This window comes from Myotis daubentonii, chromosome X, assembly GCF_963259705.1.
Source record: "Myotis daubentonii chromosome X, mMyoDau2.1, whole genome shotgun sequence".
Taxonomy (NCBI): Eukaryota; Metazoa; Chordata; class Mammalia; order Chiroptera; family Vespertilionidae; genus Myotis; species Myotis daubentonii.
In genome coordinates, this window is record NC_081861.1 from 130,437,599 (window position 1) to 130,462,633 (window position 25,035).

At 39.6% G+C, this 25,035-nt stretch overlaps 1 pseudogene; it reads right to left on the reverse strand.

The window, feature by feature from the left end:
- Nucleotides 1–287: 287 nt before the first annotated feature.
- On the reverse strand, nt 288–1,489 carry LOC132225117 (protein Mdm4-like; annotated as a pseudogene).
- Between the last annotated feature and the right edge of the window lie 23,546 nt (nt 1,490–25,035).

A 25,035-nucleotide genomic window follows, 5' to 3' on the forward strand; every position in this document is an offset into this window, starting at 1 on the left:
CCCTGTTTGTCTTTGTAATTGCTCCTCCCAGAACCTCTTTTATAGATGAAGAATGCAGTGATTAAAATAGCTTTTCATGCAAATGGAGTCCCCAAATTGATAATCTAGTTTTAAAGAATTGCTCTGGAATTCCACATGAATTTAGAAGGGAAGCTGCCCTGGCACACAGATGTTAACATGAATCAATGAGGAGACACAGTGGGTTGCACTGAGTGAAGATGCTCAGTACTGACAGTTTTCTCCCTGACCTGGCCCTAGTCATCATTTCTCTGCAACTCGCCGTTCAGCTAGGCCATAAAAACCTTAATAACCAGCTGAATCTTCTTGCAAAGAGGGCATGAAGCCTCAGGCTTCTTTAATCTTCTGGTGCAGGGGAAACAAGTGACAGGGCGGCCTGTTCTTCCATGAATAATATTCCCATCTTGTCTCTTCTCACACATGCTACACGTCTGCAAGATATTCTGTCAGTCCTCCATATTTTCTGTATCTGTTCTCTGCTCCAAAAGGCCCATGCTTGAGATGTTCTGAGAACTGTGAGAGAAATCCAATAATTCTGCTGAGCTGCAGGAATCAAGAAATTTGGGTTTTTCTTCCTTTCCTTATAGATCTTTGGTTCTAACCACTAGCACCAAAATGGGTTGTTGGCAGTACAGGACATCAATTCCTTCATTTTCCTTCTTTACAGGAGTGGCAGTGATAACAAGAATGAATAGATAATGGAATGAGTTCACTTACAATATTGATCTTTCCTCAGGGCCTAGCAACAGAAACAGTTCTTGTTTGGAGAGTTCAGTTTCTGGCACTCAGTTATACAACCACATCTTCAGAAACAACTACTCTATCAGTGTCATTACTTAAGGATGGAAAGTCCTCAGTGTTATTTTTTACATCTCTATCACCTTTTTGTCATTTACATTCCCTATTTTTTTCACTTGTTTGGTCAGTATTTGCAGCTTCTACTTTTATTCCAGTACCGAAGTGCTTGAATACTGCCTCATTCAAAATCCACACTTCATCCCAAGTGTCCAAAACAATGGCAGGACCTACTCCCACTCTAGGATCTCTGCATTTATGAGGTGAACTAGGCAACATGGGAATACTGCCTTCTTCGGCTCTTTTCCTGGTATTGGAACTTTCCTCAGAATATCCATGCTATGATCCTGCAGTGGTGGCGACAATATTCATTCTTACAGTAATATAGAGAGGGCTTGGACCTTTCATGGAGAAGCTCTTAATTCCAAGTAGTTCTCCTAAAAAGATATCCACCACAGCATACCATACGCTGCTTCACCATTGTATGCTGGCCTAGATAATGCATGACTACTCAAATGATGAACATTTCACTTTTGCCACCTGCAAAAACTCCAAAAGTGCCAGTGTTATTGTACCTATTGTACACATAAAATCAATCTGACTGATTTGGTCTGGGGAGAACCTGGAGGCATTATAAGATGTAGGAAACGTGGATGGAACTGGAAAATGATGTCATTTTGGAACTGAAGAACTTGCAATCTGTTGACCAAAACTTATAGCTACTCCATGCACTGCTCCTCAGCTGAATCTGAAAGGTGCCAGCCATGGGTCCTATTGACTCAGCAACATTTTGATACTGTGAGTAGCTTAGCATTTTTAAGAGACACCTTCCCTGAAATAATCTTCATGCTCTTCTGTACTGGGTTGAATAGAGTCCCCCACTCTAAATTTACATCTACCTGGAACCTTGGAATGTGATCTTATTTGGACCCAGGATCTTTGCAGATATAATTAGTTAAGATGCAGCCATACTAGGTTAGGATGAATAACAATGCAATGACTGCAAGACACATGGAGAAGAGAGCATGTGATGATAGAGTCAGAGATTGGGGTGATGCATCCACAAGCCATGGATTACCACAGTTTGCTGTCTACAGCCAGAAGCCAAGAAGAGGCCTTTCTTTATAAGGACAATGTGAGTTCGGGTGCCAGGCCTCCAGAAGTGTGAAGAAATAAATTTCTATTGTTTTAAGCCACCCAGCTTGTAGTATTTTTTGTGGCAACCATGGAAAACACACATTTGCTTTCATTGTCCAAACTCTTAATTATTTACAAATTCTCTCTAAGTTCCACAGCAGTGAGAAGAAGCTTAGTGTTGTGGTTCAGTGGAGTGATTCTGAAACCAGATTAGTTGGGTTTCAATCTTGACACTACCACTTATTAGCTGTGTGACCTCGAACAATGTAACCCAGTGCACTCTGCCTCAGTTTTTCTGACCTGTAAAATGGGGATTAATAATATGAAGGGCTTAGGAAATGCTCTTATGTGTTTGCTACATAAAAAAAATCTGTCAATTTGAAATTGCCACATGAAAATGGAAATTGTCCTGTAGGGGAGGAAATAGGACATGAGCTTGACTTTCAGAAATTGGGTAAGGCCAGTCAAAGGCCACTCGGAGAAACAGTTTGATCAAAGGCTTGCTGGGGGTGCAAGGGAAGGGGGCAGCAAGACTTCATTAGAGCAGGACTTCCTGCCCTGTTCTCCATGACAGTCAGCAGTGAAACTTGTAATATTTGCATACACATGGAGGCAATGAGGTTATTTACAGCTGAACCCTGATGGCCACCATACCTTGGCACACCTGAAACCCATTCCCAACACCTGTGGCGAGCTCAGGATTTGAGCAGCACTTTTTAAACATGAGTATGCATTAAAATGTAGGTCTGGGGTGGGGCCCTGGAGTCTTCATTTCTAACTAACAGGCTATGCGGAGACTTCTGATCTAAGGACCATATTTAGTTTTAAATCCTTACTATTCTAAATGTGGTCCATAAACCAGCAGCATAAGCACCTCTGGGAGGTGGTTAGAAATGCTGTATCTCTGGTCCCCCACTCCATCCCAAACCAAAACCCACTGAATCAGAATCTTCACTTTAATCAGGTCCTCAGCTGACTGACATACACACTAACATTAGTGAAACCCTGGATTAAAGGACTTGGTAGCCCAGCTTGCTAGAGGGGAGAATCTAGCTGCCTTCATTCTCAGACTCAGCTACACATTACATCCTTGTGGGCAACTCTGAAAACTCCTGATGTCAAAGTGGCTCAGTTAAATCAAAATCTCTGCAAGTGGGGCCCCGGGGAATTGGTATTATTTTTAAACTCCCAGATGATTTTCATGTGCACACAGGGTTGAGAACCACAGGGCTAGGGAAAAACTCCAAACAGAGCTGGAGAAAGAGACTGAGGCCATCAGGAGTTCTTGACAGGATTTGGGCACTGTTTTCCCCCAACATAACAGAGCAGTTAAAGCTTTGGACTTTGGAGCAATGCAAGGGTACCTGGATTCAAATCATGTTGCATGCCACTTGCTAGGTATCTTTACAATGGGAATAATAATAATAATAACTCTGCCATGGGGTGTTAATGAGGATTAAGTGAGTTAAACTGTAAAGTGCTCATTACAGTGCTTGATACACAGTGCTATGTGTTTGTTCATTAAATACATGTTTAACTCTTTCTGATGGGGGTCATTGAAGGTTTCTCAATTCCCTGTCGCTGTACCCTGTCCTCAGTGCTAGGTTCTTGGGCAGCAATCATACCTCTGCCATCGGTTCTCAACCTGTGGGTCGTGACCATCGGAAAACACATATAGCATATCAGATATTTACATTACGATTCACAACAGTAGCAAAATTACAGTTATGAAGTAGCAACGAAAATAATTTTATGGTTGGGGGTTACCACAACTTGAGGAACTGTATTAAAGGGTCGCGGCATTAGGAAGGTTGAGAACCACTGGATTAGGCGCTCAATAAATGTTTGAGGAATGCATGAGTGAATGGTTACAATGCCCCCTTGTGTATTCAGTGGAAAGAAATATCAAAACACAGCCAGTTCTCCATACTCTATGGGTAGTGTGACCAAATATCCCCATTTACCCAGGAAAGGGGGTTTTCCCTGGACATTGTGCTTATGGTACTAAAACTGGTGAAGTCCCAAGAAATCTGGGACAAGTTGGTCACCCTAAATATGAGCATAGCTCAAATGTCCATTTCCTCAAAAACTGTCTCCAAATAAGTTCCAGAAGAGACTCCCAAGTTGGCCTTATTTATGTGCACATAACAAAGGCAATGGCTTCACTTCCTGGCAATGGGGTATGTGCATGTGTGTGCATGTGTGTGTGCATATACATACACATGCACATCAATAATAGTTGTAGCTGAAATGTATGCACTTATGGTAAGCAGTTTGCATACTTAAGTGGAACCATTGGATGCACTGGTTCAAATCTTGATTATGCCACTTAATAGCTTTATGATGTTGAGTATGTTTCTTAGTCTCCCTGTGCCTCAGTTTATCTACCTACAAAATGAAGATAGTAACAGTGCTTACCTTTCAGGATTCTTAGGAGAATAGACGTATTCATGTGTGTGACCCATTTAGCAGAGTTCTGGACACTCAATAAATTTGATTGATGTTAGAGATTATTATTATTATTATTATTATTATTATTATTATTACTATCATTATTAATGCTACCAGACAACCTTCATCCTTCCTATGTTTTGCTCCCTTTCTCACCTCCCAGCCTCTTTCCTTTGCTATGAGTCCTCTGCACCCTGACTTCTGTTTACTCTCCCCGCTTTCTCCCTCCCTATCAGAAGAGCTATCAACAATTTACCCTGCTGAGATAGACAGAGCCCCCAGTCCATCCTCAGACACACCAACCAAATGCATGCCTTGTGTTACATGTCACTACAACATTGTGCATCTGTGTTAAACAGCATTAGTGTGGCCATAGAAAATCAATGCACCTATTTTTTCTCTTTTGACTGGTGGATCAAAGCCAAGTGGTAGATAGCAGTGGGTGTGGACATTAGAAACATGGATAAATTCTGTTCCTATAACCTTAGAGATGGGATATAGAATCATAAGCCAATCACTATTAAAATTACGTTACTAATGTTTGGAGAATTAGTCAGAGTGCTAAGTAATATAGGTTTCTGGTGGAGCAGTAAGACATATCTCAGTCTTCTCCTGCTCACTATTTCTCATCCATGATTTAACAGAAGATTAGAAAAATAACAAATACTTTTAATGGACAGTAGAGATAAAAAATTATCACAACCCTTGAAGAAATGGGTAAAATATAACCAGATGAAATTAACATGGATAAATGTAAATCTTATGCAAGGGTTCAAAACCCCACTTAAACATTCATAAATTAATAATTATACATTATTATATTATGTTTCACATTATTAATAAATTAGTTAATATATAGTATTCATTAGATAGTATTATATAATATTATTTGGATATTATATTAGGTATTCATTATATATAGTCATTATACAGTGAATAATATAATGTAATATAATATGTTACTATATATATAGCTTACAATTTTGCATATATTTTGGACCCCAAAATTCTAATTCTGGGAATTTACCTTAAAGAGTGTGTGTGTGTGTGTGTGTGTGTGTGTGTGTAGAGCAGTGGTTCTCAATCTTCCTAATGCCGTGACCCTTTAATAGAGTTCCTCATGTTGTGGTGACCCCTAACCATAAAATTATTTTCGTTGCTACTTCATAACTGTAATTTTGCTACTGTTATGAATCGTAATGTAAATATCTGATATGCAGGATGTACTTTCATTGTTACAAATTGAACATAATTAAGGCATAGTGATTAATCACAAAAACAATATGTAATTATGTATGTGTTTTCTGATGGTCTTAGGCGACCCACAGGTTGAGAACCACTGGTGTAGAGGGAATGGTAAAGAGGGAGCCTAGAAATAAAGTCAGTACAGAATTAATAATAATATTAACAAATTTGAGAACAGCCTACATATATGTCAGTGGGGGTTGATAACTAAATTATGGCAAATGTAAACAAAAGAAAATGAGGCAATCCTTAAAAGTTGTGCTTACCCTGACTGGTGTGGCTCAGTTGGTTGGAGGTTTGTCCCATACACCAAAAAGGGGTAGTTTTAATGCCAGATCATGGCACATATTCGGTTATGGGTTTGATCCCCAGTCAGAGCATGTACGGGGTTAGGGGGGAGTAGGGGTGCAACCAATCGATGTTTTTCTCTCTCTCCCTTCCTTTCTCTAAAATCAATAAAAATTATTTAAACGTTGTGCTATACCAATTGAGTATTTCTCAAATTGGGATATGAAAACCTTACACAATAGAATTTTCTGGAGTGCTGGTTAAGCATACACGTTCTAGGCCCTCTCTAGAATACTGAATGAGCATCTCTGGGGAAGGGTCCAGGGAAGTATATATATATTTTAAATATATTTTATTGATTTTCTACAGAGAAGAAGGGAGAGGGATCGAGAGTCAGAAACATCGATGAGAGAGATCGATCAGCTGCCTCCTGCACGCCCCCCACCGGGGATGTGCCCGCAACCAGGGTACATGCCCTTGACCGGAATCGAACCCGGGACCCTTGAGTCTGCAGGCCGACGCTCAATCCACCGAGCCAAACCAGTTTGGCGAAGTATATTTTTTTTAACAAGCACCCTCAGATAATTCTGATAGAAACTTAAATTTTGATAGTTGCTATATAAAAGAACATTTAATGGCATAGGGAAGTGTTTATGATATAATAAGTGACAAAATAAGTTCCAAAACAGGATGATCCCATTTTATGTAAAAATACATATTTGTGTATAAGAAATTATGAAAGGATAAGGTCCAAAATGATAGCCATGGTTAATTTAATGTTATATGGAAAGATGGTATACAGATGGATAGTTCCCCCTTATTTTCTTCTTTTTAAAAATTTTTCTAGAATTTGGTTTATTTTAATTTATAAAACTGGATTTTTTATAGTCAAGTATTTATATGACTATCCATGCATATGTGCAAACAAAATACTGGAAAAAATTACTTTCTAGATTCACTGAAGCTTTACAATACCATTAAAAGTCAAGCATTTTTAAAAAATTTTTAATTTTTATTTTCCCCCCTTTATTGATTAAGATATTACAAATGTGTCCTTATCCCCCCAATGTCCCCTCATCCCCCCAAATACTCCATCGGAAGAGGTAAAATCTCTTTAGATTAAAACAGTATTGGATGTTAGGACAATGGAGAGGAGGAGTCAAAAAGGATCCATAGTTTAGAAGAATGGTGAAGCATTAATGCCGTGGTTGGCAAACCGCGGCTCACGAGCCACATGCGGCTCTTTGGCCCTTTGAATGTAGTTCTTCAACAAAATACCACGTGCGGGTGCGCACGTACAGTGCGATTGAAACTTCGTGGCCCATGCGCAGAAGTTGGTATTTTGTAGAAAAACCAGTATTTTGATTAGTGGGAAGGAAAGGGAGAAAGAAAACTCAGTAAAGGAGTAAAAGAGGGAATGGTCAGAAAGGTAGAGGATGAACCAGTAAGCTTCAGTATCACCAACCATGCCCCAGCAAAGAGTTTTTGGGAGAAGTCAAAGAGGATAAAGTCAAAGAGACAGCCACTGGACTGGACAAATAGATCAGTGGAGATCTTCCACAGAGCTGTTTTGGAGAGCAGTAACATCCATAGCCAGGTAGCAAGGAGTTGAGGAGCAATCAAGTAGTGAGGAAGGCAAAATAACTGTTGCAGACATTGCTGCATTTTGAGGTCACTTAGTGGCCTCTCTCATTGTGGGGAATGACTCCCTGGTCTTCATACTCCTTTCAAGATGAAGCTAGGACAATTTCCCCAAGTATTCTTTCTCCCAGAGAAAATGAACTAGAATTTGGGTGTTTCTCCTTTCATGGAACTTTCAGTTACTCTTTGTAGTATAATTTTGAGAAGTAATTTATATTTCCTCTCTGCATTTTCCCTTTTCTTTTGCTACTCTGCTTTTTTTGCCATGGCGAAGGCTTGAGGTTGGACCAAGAGTAGAAATTACCTACAAAACATTTCCCTTCCCAGCTTTGTTTCCAAAAACCTCAATCCCTCCAGGGAATTGTAATAGTGTCCTAGAGTGTGTGGCAAGAGAAAGAGAATACTTTTGAGGAAAAGAAGGGTTTTCCTGACACAAACAACATTCCTCTGCCTTGGGACAGGAGTAATGTCTAAGAGCCTGGAGTGCCATGGGTCCCTACATTCTTTATCCTGGCAGAACCAAAAGAGGAGGCTGATTTCAGACAGTAGAGCTGAGGGAGAAAATTTGGACCAAGGAGTCCTAAGCTCACAGCCAGCTAGAGTTTCCACAGACCTTAACACAGCTAAACGCCAGCAGAGTCTAGGGAGCTGAAGGGATATTTTAGTCTGGGGCTGTGAGGGTCACCCTGATGCTTAGCAGTGCCTGAGATCCAGAACCTAGGCATACTCAAAGAATGGGGGAGAGGATCCAAGAATGTCAGGGGTTGAAATTCCCACCAGGTTAGCAGGAAGTGGATGATTGCTTTATTGAAGATAAATACAAGCAATGTTTCTTACTCACCTGAGTTTCTGGATTGAGATTTATGCTACTGTACTCAAGGAAGACAGGTTGATATTCTCAAGCTTTCATCCTTTGTAAAAATAACCAAGGCAGTAGAATGAGGAGCTTCAAATGATGTGACAACTGGTATATAGGTAGTAGTCAGTTTGATAGGATATCTAGATGAGGGTAAAAAATGGTGACCTATTGTCAGAGAAATTGGATGCTAGCCCATCTCTGCTGCTTCAGCTTTCTGCAACTTTGGCCAAAATGTTCCATCTCCCTGGGCCTCCGTTTCCTCTTATGTAAAGTGAAAACATTAGATTAACTGAAGTTACTGCTCAGGGTCCTCCCACATTCATGCATCTGTTGGCTTGGTTCTCTTTTCTTTTAATGGTAAACTGAGTTTTTTCTTTCTAAGAAATGAGGTTGAGTAAGCAACCCTAACCCTATCACTGTTGAGCTACTGGCAGCTAGCCTAGCACATGGGAGAAAACCAGCAAACTGGGGTATCTTGCATTGCTGAGGAGGCTACAACAGTACATTTTGGATTCCATAGATGGTCCCTGAGCCCCTGAATATTTCATTGAAGGGGGAAAAGGATGATGAAAAAACCAAGTTGGTTATTTAAGACTGGCCCATCCAGTGAAGATGGGTTTGCATATTAGTCTCAGGGGGCTAATTTATCACTCTGCAGAGCCACTTTTCATTAACACAGCATTGATACTGCTGGGTATTGGTTAGACCATCTTTAGAAGAGGTTAAATTACCTTTTAATAAGTGCATGGAAGAACAAAGCTTCTGTTCCACCATGGCATAGCAGCCTTGCTAATTTGAGATCTTATAAAAGCCAAGGCAGCTCTAATTACACCTGTGTGATACAAGCAGGATTATGTCTAGAGAGGCAGATGACAGGAAAGGAGGGTTTCTGGGGCCATTATCCTAACTAGTATAATTGATGTGCGTGCTGTGGGTTATAGCTAATGGTGTGTGTTTAATTATGAAGGCAGTGACACAGGCTTCCAAGATGATAAGTTACTAAGCAGATGATGTAGCACTTTTTAACTGATGAGCTCACTGGTTAGGGTCAATACAATAGCCAGGTGGTCTAAATTCCATGTTTCTCCTAGAATATGGGCTTGGTCCCCAAGGGGCACAGGACTATATTTAAGATGTGTCCTTGAGAACATTATGCAAAGTGAAATAAGTCAGATAGGAAAAGCTAAGAACTATGTGATTTCACTCATATATGGAATATAAAACTGAAACTTATGAACACAAATAGCAGTGTGGTGGTTGTCAGAGGGAGGGGGCTGGGGGGAAAAAGGGGTCCTAATATGAGGTGACAGGAGATTTGACTTTGGGTGGTGGGCACATGGTACTATATACACATTTTATAATTTAGTAATTCACACATGAAATCTATATGTTCGTGTTGACTAATGTAAACCCAATAAAATTTAATTAAAAAATAATGTATGATGAATCATTAAAAAAAAAAGATGTGTCCAAATCCACTTTGACAAGGTCTCCTAGGAGAGCAGCCGCACACAGGCCCCAGATTAAAGTGCTTTAAAATCCACTGCTCTCGGAATTCATTCCCCATTTATACCAGAGTAATTTACATTGACATGTATCTGAAACTTATCAACCACAGTGGAAATATAGGACTTTTCACCTGGTGTCATTCTCAGAGCAATAAAACAACAAGCTATCCTTTATCTATTAGTTTGAAAAATAATGACAAAAACTGTTGCTGAACAGCATATTATCACACCATATCTATGATCAACTTTTAGCAATAGAACCTTTAGGTTTTAGCTGGACACATGGCTGCCCAGCTGGAGACTATATTTCTCAGCATCTGTAGCAGCAGTGTGAGACCATGCAACTCAGTTTTAACTAATAAGAAAGAAACAGAAGTTGTGTGTGTAGTTTCTGGGTCATTCTCTAAAAGGAAACTACTCATCCTCCACTTATTCTTTTCCCATGACTTTGGGTAAGAATAAGGTTGTAATGGTGGTGGTTCAGTTTCAGTCTTGAAGATAAGGAAGACACCTCCTGGTTTATAGGTCAACGTTCAATGACTGAGCCATGCCAGCCGGCAAAACTCTTGCTATTTTGATGATGGCTTAAGCATCCCTATCCAGCTCTTCTCTCCTTTGCACCTCCTACAGACCTTCCACCAAAAGAGCAAAAATGCAATGCTCCATAAAGTAGGGTTTTTAAAAATGTTTGATAGCCTTGCTTAATATCAGAACTCCCAAGTGTGTGTGTGTGTGTGTGTGTGTGTGGGTGGGGTGGGGAGGGGTGGAGGGGAGTTGCTGTGAGAGGAGTATTTTATCAACCATATTTTTAGAATGATCAGCACATGAGGTAATAAAATTCAGAACAACTTTTAGCCAGTTTTATTATTTTTTAAATTTAAATTCTTTATTGTTGAAAGTATTACATATTTCTCCTTTTTTCTCCCATTGACCTCTCCCCGACCACTCGCCCCCACCCCCACCCGCACCCCCGCCCCCAAGCACCTGTCCTGGCCTTCCTACTATCTGTGTCCTTTGGTTATGTTTATATGCATGCATATAAGTTCTTTGGTTGATCTCTTACTCCCCCCCCCCCCCCAACACACAACCTCCCCTGCCTTCCCTCTGAGGCTCAGTGGTCTGTTTGATGCTTCTGTTTCTCCGGATCTATTTTAGTTCATCAGTTTATGTTGTTCATTATATTCCACAAATGAGTGACAGCATGTGGTATTTATCTTTCTCTGACTGGCATATTTCGCTTACCATAATGCTCTCCAGGTCTATCCATGCTGTTGCAAATGGTAAGAGTTCTTTCTTTTTTACAGCAGCACAGTATTCCATTGTTTAGATGTACCATGGTTTTCTAATCTACTCATCTGCTGATGGGCACTTAGGCTGTTTCCAAATCTTAGCTATTGTAAATTGCACTGCTATGAACATAGAGGTACATATATCCTTTCGGATTGGTGTTTCTGATTTATTGGGATATATTCCTAGAAGTGGGATTACTGGGTCAAATGGGAGTTCCATTTTTAATTTTTTGAGGAAACACCATACTGTTTTCCACAGTGGCTGCACTGGTCTGCATTCCCACCAGCAGTGCATGAGGGTTCCTTTTTTTCACATCCTCACCAGCACTTGTCATTTATTGATTTCTTGGTGATAGCCATTCTGACAGGTGTGAGATGGTACCTCATTGTCGTTTTTATTTGCATCTCTCAGATGATTAGTGATTTTGAGCATGTTTTGATATATCTCTTGGCCTTCTGTATGTCCACTTTGGAAAAGTGTCTATTTAGGTCCTTTGCCCATTTTTTATTGGATTGTTTATCTCCTTTTGTTAAGTTGTATGAGTTCCCTATAAATTTTGGAGATTAAATCCTTATCATATGTAACATTGGCAAATATGTTCTCCCATGCAGTGGGCTCTCTTGTTTTGTTGATGGTTTCTTGCCAGTTTTATTATTATTTGTAAATTTTCTACAGTCAATGAACCCCTTATTACCTGTACCCCATTTTGGCTGCACTTTTGAATGGACCATTTTCATCACTCACCCCTTATAATGCCACAAAATAATAGTAATAAAGGAAAAGCAAAGTCATGAAATGTCAAATCAAATTAACTCTTGCCTTGCTCTCTTTGATATGTATTCAGGACAAGGAAATGGCTGGAATGTACAGGGTTGGGAAAAAGTAGATTTACAGTTGTAATACAAATAAATAATATAATAATAAATAATAATAGAAGAATAAACTCTGTATTTTCTGTTCTCACAACAGTAAACCTATTTTTGTCTGTCCCTGTATGTACCAATTGTCACCTGTTACATTAAGAAGAGCTTCTGTCAAGAAAAGGAAAGCTTGTCTATTTCCTTAGGTTTTTTCTTCCCTCTTATCTCCATAGTTACAAGAGCTGGTTCTGTGCATTTTTTTAAAGCTGGCATCTTGCCCAAATTACATTGATTATAAAAGATGGGAGGGACAGTTGAAAGCTGTGGCTTGATTCCTGAGTAAGTTGGCTGATAAGAAAGATAGCATTAACAACCAAGACAGCCTGCAGATGGGAAGGCAAGTCTGGAGATTCAATTGTTTATTATGGAGTTGCTGAATGACTCACTAGGTTGGGCTCTTCCTTGGAGGAGTACAGAAAGATAAGTGCCTAAGTATCTAAGTGCCTGGGAGAAATCAGTGAAAAGGTTCTTTCCTCAAAGGCTTTATAGGAGGAAGTTGCCAGATTAAATTCAGGTCTCCAGTTAAATGTGCATTTCAGATAAACAACAAATACTTTTTAGTATATGTCCCCAATATTTCATGAGACATGCTTATCTATCTATCTATCTATCTATCTATCTATCTATCTATCTATCTAACCCTAATATGCAAATAGACCAAATGGCAGAACAACTGAACAACCGAACAACCAGTCTCTATGATGTGCGCTGACCACCAGGGTGTGTGTGTGGAACATGGTGGGCATTGGCCTCAGCGGGATGGTGGAGCAGGTGAGCGGGGGTTCCAGACCAAGGTGAGGTGCTGGTCGCTGTCATTGGGGTGAGCCTCTGGTGGTTACTGAAAATTCTTTGCTCCCGCATGCCCTGGTCCTGCCCAGTGCTTGCACCTGCTGCCGGCACCAGCCCCTCTCTCACCTGCTGCCAGCACCAGAGCCACCACTTGCACCCGCTGCTGGTGCCCAGCGCAGGTCCTGATCATTTGACAACATCAGCAGGTGTGAGCAGCAGCTGCCAGCCTGATCACCCCTGAGGGCTTCTCCACCCCCCCTCCCCCCGACTCCTGAGGGGTGATCTCTCATCCGCTGATGGCACCAGCCCCCACTTGCACTCCCTGCTGGCACTGGCTCCAATCACTCCCCACTGCACTGTCAGCAGATGAGAACAGGGCCAGCACCATCAGCGTGTGGGAGCATGGGAGCAGGGGCAGGAGCTGCAGAGCACGGCTGCCAGCAGAGCTGCCATCAGACAGGGACCAGGTCGCAGTAGGAGGGGCTGGGCAGGGGCATGGAAGATGGGCTGAGATGTGCCCCTGTGCCCACGGAAGCCTCGCAGCCCACAGTTCCTTTCAAGGTGCATGAATTTGTGCACTGAGCCCCTAGTACTTAAATATTATTCCTTGTTTATCTGAAAGGCAAATTTTAAAAGGGCATCCTGTATTTTTTTTAAAATATATATTTTATTGATTTTTTACAGAGAGGAAGGGAGAGAGATGAGAGAAACATTGATGAGAGAGAAACATCGATCAGCTGCCTCCTGCACATCTCCCACCGGGAGATGTGCCCGCAACCCAGGTACATGCCCTCGACCAGAATCGAACCCGGGACCCTTCAGTCCGCAGGCCGACGCTTCATCCACTGAGCCAAACCGGCTTCGGCGGCATCCTGTATTTTTATTTGCTAAATCTGGCAGCGCTCCATATAGAAATCTAGTATGATTTTATGAAATGTTCTCTTTTGATTCAGGAATAGCTAACATTTTTTTCTCCTAAATGATTATGTAGGCTGTTTGGTTTTATTTATTGGTGCAATGGAGACAAATATGGGGAAGGGGAGAGAAGATCAAGAGGAAGGAGATTGGGCTGGAAGACAGAAGACTGGTGTCTGACTATTGCTCTGCCAGTAACTAGCTGTATGAAATTGGAAAAAAACATTTCACCTGTCTGAGCTTTAGCATCCTAAAAGGAGGGGATTACTAAATGGTCCCTCTAAGGATAAAATGATTCTATAGTTTTATGTCTTTCTCCACATTAGAAATATTATGACAGAATTAATTTTCCCCAGAGATAATATGGTTGGCACTGTTCAATAGAAATAAAATGCAAGTCACATGTATAATTTTAGATGTTCTAGTAACCACATTATAAAAGTAAAAATAGATAGGTGAAACTAATTTTACCAATATATTATAATCATGTCAAATATTGTCATTTTAATAATTAATATAAAATTATTAATTAGTTATTTACATTTTTATTAAGTCTTCAAAATCTGATGTTAATCCTTATAGCACATCTCGATTTGGACTAGCCTCATTTAAAGTACTAATAGGCATATGTAGTTATTTTAAGGCACAGGTATAGACTAAATAAATAATTAGAAAGATAAATAGATAGCTAAATAAATGTTAGAGAGTTAAGCAGGGTAAAAAGTGAGAGTTGTAACAGGTTATAAATAGAAACTAGACTATTGAGGAATATATTCCTAGGCTTTTAAAAATTATTATACAGTTGATCATTATTAGTCACCCATTCCATATTTGTGAATTTGTCTACTCATTACAATTTATTTGTAACCCCCAAATAAATGCTTACAGCACTTTGTTGTCATTTATGAACATGGTATGTGCAGAGTGTGAAACATTTCAATTGTCCAACATGCATGTTCTCAGCTGAGGATGAACGAGGCAATTCTCTGTCCTCTTGTTCCAACTCTTATACTGTCAACAAGTGTCATTTTTGTGGTCCACTTAGTGCCACACTTTTACATTTCTGTGCCTTCTGTGAATGATTTCACTCTTTGGAATGGCCCTCAAAGCATAGCGCTGAAGTGCTGTCTAGTGCAAGCAAGCTGAAGAGTGCCCTATAGAGAAAATACATCTATAATAATAAAAGCATAATATGCAAATTGACCGAACAGCCAAACAGCTGAACGACCGTCCAGATAACCTGGACGAACTTCTAGACAAAGCCAGGGCTGTGAGGGCTGAGGTAGCTGGGGCTGCAAAGGCTTACTCTTGCATGAATTTTGTGCACCGGGCCTCTAGTATTAGATAAGCTTCTTTCAAACATGAGTTAGAGTGCTTTTTGCCATAAATTCAATATTCATGAATCCACAATACATATTAAGTAAGGTATCTTTAAATAGAAACACAGTTAAAACAAGGTTATGTACTGACCAAAAAGTGTTTTGAGGAGAGGTTCTCAGGTAGGGGTAATGGCTCAATATTCATCAGTTCAGTGTTCACAATAACTTTATAGAACATAACTGTTGTGTATAATGAAAATCAACTGTACTTTATTTTAAAAATAGTTTTAAATTTACAGAAAAGTTGAGCAGCCCAGCTGGCATGGCTCAGTCATTGAGTGTTGACCCATGAACCAGGAGGTCATAGCTCGATTTCCAGTCAGGGCACATGCAGGGTTATGGGCTTGATTCCCTGTCTGGGGCATGCAGGAGGCAGCTGATCAATGATTCTCTCATCATTGATGTTTTTTTTCTCTCTCTCTTCCTCTCCCTTCATCTCTGAAAGCAATAAAAATATATATTTAAGAGAAGAAAAGTTGAGCAGATAGTACAAATACTTTCCATACACCTACCTCCTGCATACCCTTTCCTTTCTTATTGACATCTTACATTAATATGATCCATTTGTTGCAATTAAAGAACCAATATCAATGCATTATTATTAACTAAAATCCATAGTTTATTCAGATTTTCTGAGTTCTTACCTAATGGCCTTTTACTGGATACCAGGATTCCATATTACAGTTAATATCATGTTTCCTTAGGCTCCTCTTGGGTGTGACTTTTCAGACTTTCCTTGTTTTTGATGACTTTGACAGGTTTAATGACTTTGACAACTCATAGAACATGTGTATATTAACCCATACATATCTATAATTATTTCTATATATCCATCATATCTATATCAAACTAAACATGAGTTTATACCAATGTCTCCAAGTAATCCATTACTACATGGATCATTCTAGCATGCTCTACTTGCTGATCTATAAATTTCCACTCCAACATAGAAAAACCTGGCTCCCCACCATCTGCCATTCATTTATTTAATTATTCAATCCCAGTGGACATGTATAAAGATATTAGCTTTTATAAAACACATTTTATAAAATAAATTTATTTCCATTATAAAACTAATACATGTTTAACCTAAAAACATTGGAAAATTAGATATAAATTGGGAAAGAGCATCAAAAGTAGGACCCATCTCCCAAACATTTTTAGGGTTATTTTCTACCTCTCTTCCTTCTCACTGGCCCTTTAGACTAGACAGACTCTCACCCCCTAAAACTACTAGTGTCCATGTCTTCCCATGAATGGCCCTTAACTTCAGTCTCCACATCCATAAGTTGGTCTGCTCTGCAGTCTTTAGACTTGATGCTCTACTTGGCCTCCCTGGATTTGGTTGTCAGCCACCCCAGGCCTATCCTTCACTTAGCCTCTTGAAAAAAGAAACTGATTTGTCTCAGACCCTACTACATGGCTCCCAAACCCCAAGATTTAATATCACCTTAGGTCCTGTTTCCAGTCTCTTTTCTAGTATAATGTTTTTGTTAGTTTTTCAGTTGTATTCATATTTTAGATATGACTTTTTTATTTTTATTGTTTAAAGTATTACAAATAATAGTACATATGTCTTCCCTTTTCCCCCAATTGACCCTCTTCCCATTATAGCATAAGAATATTCCATGTCATGGAGTTTTCCTAATCATTTATTTTTCCTGTGTAAGTTTCAGCAACAGGATTTACCATGTTGGGTGTATTTTTGTTTGTTTGTTTGTTTGTTATTTTAAATTACATCCTATTAAACCCTGAGCAGTCCCAATTTTTGGCTATTATAAATTACCCTGAAATGAAACTTTTGTATCTTATAACTTTTCCTGTATTTAGGGTAAATAAAGTACATTAGAAAATATTTAGATTCATTCCCAGAAATTGAGTCAGTAAGTCAAAGAGTATTTGAAATTTTCAGTGTACATTAGTACATTCTTTAAACATCTGTGGCATTAATTCAACTTATACTTAGTGTCAAAAGAGAAGTCCCCAGCCCACCCACTCTCCAGCCCCATAGGACTGCCTTTAGGTATTCTTGAGAGAAGCAGAAAGGACCTGAGATCTGATCCTGTGAGGCAATTCTTTGTGTTTTTGTTTGTTTATTATTATTATGAAATAAATCTAGATATACCACAGATAAATCAGGGCCTCAAAGCATTGTAATATCAATAGCTGGCATTTATTGAGGGATTCCTACTTGCCAGGCACTCTTCCAACAACTTTACCTATATTAAATAATTTAATTCTTACAACACTAGGAAGTAGATATCTGGTGGTTTCCATTTATAGATGGAGATATTGAGGCATAGAGAAATTAAGTAACTTACCCAACTAGGTTTGTATATAGTAGAGGGTTTGTTTGTTCAGACAGGATCTGAACTCAGGCAGTCTAATGCCAGAAGCCATTTTGTTGGTGCCCCCACTGTGGCTGTGTGAGATGAAAACTCTTAATAAACAGTGGCCTCATTGCTATAGATCATTTCCCAATACAGCATGATAAAGGGCACTCCCTTGTCAAATTTTATGTGTCCTTTTAAAAAAATTTTCCATTATAGAAAAAACCTATCTTATTTAAGCGGGTCAGAGAACACTATGAATAAAGGTCACTTTCTTTCTTTACAAGCTTTCCAGAAGACAAATTTGCACTCCTGTTGATAAAAACTGTATCATAGATACAGGTGATCATCCATGGTTTTAGCAAATAAGGAAGTATGGGGTGCCAAGCTGAGCTCAGCAATTGGAATCCAGGCTTTCCTTGCAATCTTTCCCCACTGCCTCAAGGGTGCCTAAAAGCAATCTTGAAAAAGGCATATGATCTAGAAAATATATTCTTATTTATAAAGAAGATCAGTTCCTTATCATTTTTGCATATATCATCTAGGATTTGTCCTTGCTATAGAAGTAAGGGGTTCTGGTTGCTGTGGCTTTCAGTAGATAGAAAAATCAAGAGTTGATTTTTAAAATAGCCTTTGAAAGCTTAAGATCCCCTCTACCATCCCTGCTATGATTAATTTGGCTTAGACCTTACTCCATAGTCCCCAAACCCCAAGATCCAACTCCAGCTTAGGTCTTATTATGATAACACTAGAATCTCAGTATGTACATGAACCCACTAACCATTTACTTCTCACTAGTGCCATGTTCAGTGCCAGGACTCTTGCTCAAGAGATGGCCTTTTATAGCCTCACTCAGAGGCCTAAGCTTGCCAATCTTGAGCTAGGCCCTCAGAGTCAATGGATGAAGAAAGAGACCCTATAGAAGGCACACTTGTTTCTTAACCACCTCGGCCCAGAAGTGAAAAGTATACTTCCCCCACTTCCGTTTCACTTGTAATAAGCAGTCAAATGGCTACTCCCGAGGGCCTGGGAAATGGACTCCCTGGCTGGGCATCTGCTTTCCAGCCATAGCTCTACAACATGGAGAGCTATGTTGGTCAGGTAGTCATCACTGTCATGAGAACCTTGGCTGGAACAAGTTCCAATTTCTCAAAATGCTAACTGTAGTGGGAAAGGTGGCAGATGATGTTCTATGGAAGGGTAGAGAACCAATCCCATGCTCTCTTTTGATGTGGGTCACATGTTCCCAGGCTGTCACTGGCTACCAAAGTGAGGAGAGAGCTATCTTTCCATGCACCAGCCATAGAGATCATGGGAGAAATCATGGTCCCACATGATTTGACCATAAAGTGAACACAAAATAAGAAAAAAAGATATAGTGTGGCATGTAAAACAAATACATAGAAGTGGGGAGGTGGAATGGCTTATCCACAGGTACTGACTTAGTGAGCAACATAAAAACTTTCTAATATTTTAGGACAACAACAACAACAACAAAACTAGATGCTTTCTAACCATGTGACCTAGTGTATGACACTTAACCATCCTGGGTGTTAGTCTATGCAAAAATGATGATGTTGGCCTAATTATTTCAAAAGTGTCTTCTATGATCCTGTGACCTATGAACTATAGAATGTTAATGAGAATTTCCAGAGTCCTCAGAGAAGCCTCCTGTTATATATCTTGATCTAACTGGTAGTTACACAAATGTGTTTACCTTGTGAAAATTCATTGAGCTGTACACTTAGGATTTGTGCACTTGCCTTTGTGTATGTTATTCTTTAATTTAAAAGCTTTACAAAGGATCAAAAATCCTGACACCTACCCACCCCTCTTCAAATATGGAGCCAAACATAGTTTTCAAAGTCTAAGAGTCATTAAAATGGCAGGGACCGGGGGAGACAGCCACAAAACCATGAGCTGTCAATGAAGAGTTCCCCCACCAACACTGTTGCAGCTCCGATTAGGCTACCCATGCTGCCATTCTTGACTTTTCTTCTAGTTGTAATCACAAGATCAAGATTATCCTCACTTTTATTTAATCACTCAGTTCTCCCATCCATAAAGCAAGGTAATAATAATGCCTACTTCTGTGTTTTGTGGAGATTAAATGTCAATACATGTAAAACACTTAGAATAGTGCCTCCTACATACTAACTTTTCAATAAATATTTGTCAAATTGATGGTAAAGAAAATGATTATTTTCACATGTGTTTTAGACCCACAAGACCCAAAGCAATCAGATTGACTCTCTGTGACTTTCAAACAAAAGAGCCTAATTGTTTTAACTGTGTTTTTTTAATTCCAAAGTATGTGGATCGATATTAATTCTACTCTGGACTTTCCTCCACTCATAACTTTGCTTCCAAACTCAGTCCTGTGTTCTCTCTTGGGGCTGTCCTCTGAAATAGTTGATTGTCTAGTATTGTGACTACTAGTGGCTTTACCATCATATAAAGGCAACAAGTGGGCATTATAGGAACTAGAGAACTTGAGGCAAACTAGAGGCATAAGAATCAAGCAGTAAAGAAGGAAGACATGCTAGGTATATAGATGTGAGTTTGGAATGCCAAAATAATTTTTGAGAAGTTGTAAACTGGAAAATGTGTGCTCAGTTAATACAGTATTCTAATATATGTCCTCCTCCACTGAAACCCTGACATCTTGAAGCCAGGACCTTTGGGAGAAGATAATTGTCTTAGCCTGGGTTTCTCCAGAGGCCGACTCAGAAACAAGGACTTAGGTACATGTGGCTGATTTGAGAGTTGGTTGGAGGAAACACTGTAGGGTAGCAGGAAAGTGAAGCAAGGAAGGAAGGTGTCCAATGAAGAGTGTGGTATCAAGCCAATCATCATTGTGGGCAACTGGCATTCATTCCCCAATACCTCTGACCTGCCACATGAGAGGGCAGAGCAGGCTGTAGGGACCAGAAAAGGAAAAGAAATGTAGGCTCTGGCAACTGGTAGTCAGACTGGAAGGCACTAAAGTGGTAAGGACAAGGGGACACAGCAAAACCCTGACAGTGTTATAATAGCCCAGGCCTCCTTTGCAGATGTGGCTATGTCTGTACTTCTGAGGATCAAGATGACAAGCTGAAATTTGTCATTTTGCACATCATTTGGATTCAGACAAATGTGATGATTCTCCTAAAATGGTAATTGCTTTTTCCTGGAAATCAACACAGGTTTGTTTACATGCCACTTGTATGTTGTAGCACATAGCACATGCAGTTCTTGAACATCTTGAAAAAGCAGTACAAGGCCCCAGCATAAGTCTGTTCATAGTCCTGCCCAGAGGACACCAAATGGTATGTTATTTCCTCCTTTCAACTGCATGTCACCAACAAAGGAAACTTACATGCTGGAAGTGGTGCTCTTTGGAGATCTCACAGCAGGCTACAGATGTGAGATTTATGTCAGTGGAAGGTCTGGCATCCTTTCTGCAGTGTAGCAGTGCAATCAGGACTGAGAAGGTTGCTATTTTATTTTACATGCTATTGCTACCCATTTGGCTGGCTTACCCAGCATGCCCCAGATACCTATTTGAATGGGAAGTGTTCCATATTTGTAAGACAGACCATCTTGTGGAAATTGGTATTTTGTCACTCCCCTGAACAGTGTGAAGTTAAGAAAATGGCTTGTGTGTCTCATTTGTGTTATAGAATTCTAGTGTTTTTTTCTCCCTTTCTTTCTTATCAGCATTTTTCTCAGTGGAACTAAGAAAAGTCAAAAGGATCCTTTTTACCATTTTTCAGAACTATACAACATGAAAAATACAACCTTGTGTTACACCTTAATTATTGTTTGCAAAAAACTATGAGTAGTTTCCAGCCATGATTTCAATACATTACTAAAATTGCAATGTAGAAATCTGAAAGCTATCAAAAATCATTTTTGCTTTTGAGAATTTCTTCTTTTTATTTTGGAATATTGATATATTAAATAAAAGTGGTCCTTTGTCCAGGCCCAATATAATGGTCTGATTTGCAATGTATTTGTAGGCATTTTTGAACTATCATGTTTTCAATTTTATTTTTATACAATAAATTTTGTTTATAGAACACTTGCCATATATAATATACATACATATTTAAAATGATAAAGAGAAGCATTCAAAATTCCAACAAGTCTCATGTAATTGCAGTGATGTAGTATAATATAATGCAATAAAAATGCAATTTAACCCAAGAAAAAATTTGGCAGAATGCAAAGATTACTGTTTTCTGACCTTAATTTTCAAGCTACTGTCTGACATTTACATTGTATATCATTAAGAGCATACACACATACAGTATATTGACTTTTGGGAACTAATTTTACATTAATTATGTGTCTCTATGATTTGTTTGCATGATAGTATATTCATATTAGGAATATCACATAGTTCATCTCCCCCCGCCCTGCTAGTCCCCCATCATAAAAATGGAAGTAAATCAGAGAAAAGAGAGATTGAAGAGTTCTGAGAATCAACAGCAGCCCACTTCCAGCAATAAGACAGACTAAACTCATGAATAAGACCTCTCTTTTATTACTAACACACAGAAATGCTGGGGGGCGGAATTATCTGCAGAACTTAAATACATAAATGCGCTTAGACAATGATAAGAGGGGAATCTCCAATGCCAGACAGGAAGAAAGGAATTAAAGTCAGAGCAGTACGACTAAACAGGTAGCACAGGACCATGAAGATTTCACATCCAGGGTTATAATTCTTGTGTGGTACAGGAAAAGAGGCTCTAGACTTTGACGATGCAGGGGAGCAGGCATCTCAGACAGCTGTCCCATCCAGGTTCTGAAAAGGGGACTGAAATGCTTGCTCAGGGAGCAACTCTGGCCCTGGAAAGTTATGAAGAAGCTAGTGTCTTGGCACTTGGGTGGAAAGACATCATCTGTAGGAAATGAAAACCCAGGACTTTACTTTGTTCAATGTAGAATTCAAATTTACATTACCTGTATGGCACAGAAAACCCAAGCCAAACTGCTAAAATAAAAATGCATCTAGAACTTTTGAAACCTCCAGAATTCCCAGCTAAAATAAATGTGCAAAAGCACTCTTTGGGTCAATTTTCACAACTAGTAGCTCACAGGTCTCTGGGGTTGGGGCGGGGGAGAGCGTGGCGGGGAACTGCTAAACAGAAATTCACATTAAAAGGTTATGAATGTAGAAAATAATGCATCCATTGTGAGGGATAGTTAGAAAACTCAGAAAACAAGAAAATCAGCACCATAAATTGGATATAATAGAATCATCTTAAATGAGTGAGATCATGTGATATTTATCTTTCTCTGACTGGCTTATTTTGCTTAGCATGATCTCACTCGTTTATGGAATATAATGAACAACATAAACTGATGAACAAAAACAGATCCAGAGACAGAGAAACATTGATCAGACTGTCAAACCTCAGAGGGAAGGTAGGGGAGGGTGGGGGTAAGGGGAGAGATCAACTAAAGGACTAATATGCATGCATATAAGCCTCACCAATGGACACAGACAACAGGGGGGTGAGGGCATGAGCGGGGGGGGATGAGGGGTAATGTGGGGATAAGGACACATATGTAATAACTTAATCAATAAATAAATTAAAAAAAGAAAAGAAAATATCCTTAGGTGAGGATTACCAAAAAGAGAAAAGAAAACATCTCAATTTTTATGTTAATTATATATTAAAGTAACATTTTGGGATATATTGGGCTAATAAAATAAATCATTAAAAGTAAAAAAAAATAGAATCATCTTAAAGACACTATAAAATAACTCTATTTTGCCCTAACCGGTTCGGCTCAGTGGATAGAGCATCGGCCTGCAGACTTAAGGGTCCCAGGTTCGATTCTGGTCAAGGGCATGTACCTTGGTTGCGGGCACACACCCAGTAGGGAGTGTGCAGGAGGCAGATGATCGATGTTTCCAACTCTCTATCCCTCTCTCTTCCTCTCTGTAAAAAATCAATAAAGAGAAACAGCGATCAGACTGTCAATCCCCGGAGGGAAAGTAGGGGAGGGTGGGGGTAAGGGGAAGAGATCAACCAAAGGACTTGTATGCATACACATAAGCCAAACCAATGGACACAGACAACAGGGGGATGAGAACATGAGTGGGGGGAGGTTGGGGGTTAATGGGGGGATGAGGACACATTTGTAATACCTTAACCAATAAAGAAATTAAAGATTAAAAATAAAATAATCTATTTTAAATAGTTGAAGACATAAAAGAGAGAAGAGAAACCAAAATGAAAGCCCAAAATAATATGAATAAAAGACCAGAAAGATTTAAATGCAAACCAAACAGAGTTTCTAATAATGAAAAATACAGTCATAGCCCTGGCCATTTTTCTCAGTGGTTAGAATTGGCTCATGGACCAAAAGGTCAGGGGTTTGATTCCTGGACAAAGGCACATGCCTTAGTTGCAGGTTTGATCCCTGGCCCCAGCCTGAGGCATGAGCAGGAGACAATCAATCAATGTGTCTCTCTTGCATATCTCTCTCTCTCTCTCTCTCTCTCTCTCTCTCTCTCTCTCTCTCTCTCCCTCCTTCCTCCCTTTCACTCTGTCTAAAAATCAATGGGAAAAAATCAATGGAATAAATATCCTTGGGAAAGGATTTTTAAAAATTGAAAAATAGAGTCATAGAAAGAAATTAGTGTACAGGTTTAAAAGCAGTCTAGAGGACAAAGGTGAAGAGAAAATTAGTGAACTAGATAGTATATATGAAAAAATTACTCCAAATGCAGCACAGAGTAAGAGAGAGGGAGAGAGAGAAACATCAATGTGAGAGACACATTAACTGGTTGCCTCCTGCACATGCCCCCAACCAGGGGTGGGGAGTGAATCCACAACCCAGTCACATGCTCTTGACTGGGAATCAAACCCGTGGCCCTTCGGTGCACAGGCCAACGCTCTAACCACCAAGCAATACCAGTCAGGGCTGTGATGGTTAATTTTATGTGCCAACTTGACTGGGCTAACGGGTGCCCAGATTACTGGCAAACCTTATTTCTGGATGAGTCTGTGAAGGTGTTTGAATCTGTAGACCTAGTAAAGATCTGCCCTCACCAATGTAGGTGGGCATTGTCCAATCCCTTGTGAGCCTGAATAGAACAAAAAGATGGAAGAGGGACAATTTGCTCTCTCTACTTGAGTTGAGACATCCATACTCTCCTACCCTCAGACATTGGTGCTCCTGGTTTCAGGCTTTTGGACTCAGGCCCAGACTTAAACCATCAGGTTCTCGGGCCTTCAGACTCCAACTGAATTATACCACCAGCTTTCCTCCTGGTTCTCCAATTTGGAGCAGGCAGAGGGTGGAGCTTCTTAGCCTCTATAACTGCATGAACCAATTCTTATAATAAATGTTCTATCTATGTATCATCTATCTATCTTATTCTGTTTCTCTGAACAATCCTGACTAAAAGGGATTTTGGTACTCAGAGTGGTTCTAGAGGAATAGAATTTTAAGGATGAGTTTTCTGGA